At 37.0% G+C, this 926-nt stretch overlaps 1 non-coding gene across 1 annotated transcript; it reads left to right on the forward strand.

The window, feature by feature from the left end:
* The first annotated feature begins 651 nt into the window (after positions 1 to 651).
* On the forward strand, positions 652 to 758 carry LOC115030017. The gene has a single exon (XR_003835610.1). It is a non-coding gene; the product is annotated as a U6 spliceosomal RNA (small nuclear RNA).
* Positions 759 to 926: the final 168 nt, after the last annotated feature.

Consider the following 926-nt stretch of genomic DNA (forward strand, 5'->3'; position numbering starts at 1 on the left):
AAAAGAGAGAGAGAGAGAGAGAGAGAGAGAGAGAGAGAGAGAGCGCACTGGAGGAGAGATCAAAGGTAAGAGATCTCTTTAGAAGGATTCATCCCCTCGGACTTGTTCTAATGCAGTAGCTACTTAGTACAATATTCTCAGAAAGAGCTACGCATTCTTCTTTATCTGTGCAGTAACACTTATTCAGCTATTTAGAGGTATGTGTGGCATGAATCTAAACTCCAGAAAATTGGCCAGAATTGAAGAGTTAATGCCACCATAAATATGTGATTGTTTGTTAGGATGGGCTACACATCAGAATCAGCCACATCTAGTGTGATTTCAGGAAATTCGAGAATGGGAATTTTGGTTCAACTGGAGCAAGAATTGGGTGAGTAGAGGTAGGATTTGAGTTTTGGCTTTTCATTGGAATATAATTTCTTTTAATAATCATATTTCTTTTAAGTTAAAAAGTGGGAGAAAGGAAATGTGTGGCATATAAAATTGAAAATCACAGTTCATGAACCAAGAGAAGTGGAAAAAAACTTACAATAGATGTTTTCAATTTAGGTATATCTGTAAATTGATTAAAGACATTCATATGTGCCTATTTTGTAGAAGTAGTTAAAATGATCACACCTGTAGCTTTATGTATATTTTAAAGAAATTCACGTGCTCGCTTAGGCAGCACATATACTAAAATTGGAACGATACAGAGAAGATTAGCATGGCCCCTGAGCAAGGATGACACGCAAATTCGTGAAGCGTTCCATATTTTTACATCAAAGTAAATGGTGAGAAGTTGGAAGCAATCCCACTAAAATCAGGGACTAGACAAGGCTGCCCACTCTCTCCATACCTATTCAACATTGTACTTGAAGTCCTAGCCAGAACAATTAGACAACAAAAGGAGATCAAGGGGATACAAATCAGAAAAGAAGAAGTCA

The sequence above is a fragment of the Mus caroli genome, chromosome 19 (genome assembly GCF_900094665.2).
Source record: "Mus caroli chromosome 19, CAROLI_EIJ_v1.1, whole genome shotgun sequence".
NCBI classification, from domain to species: domain Eukaryota; kingdom Metazoa; phylum Chordata; class Mammalia; order Rodentia; family Muridae; genus Mus; species Mus caroli.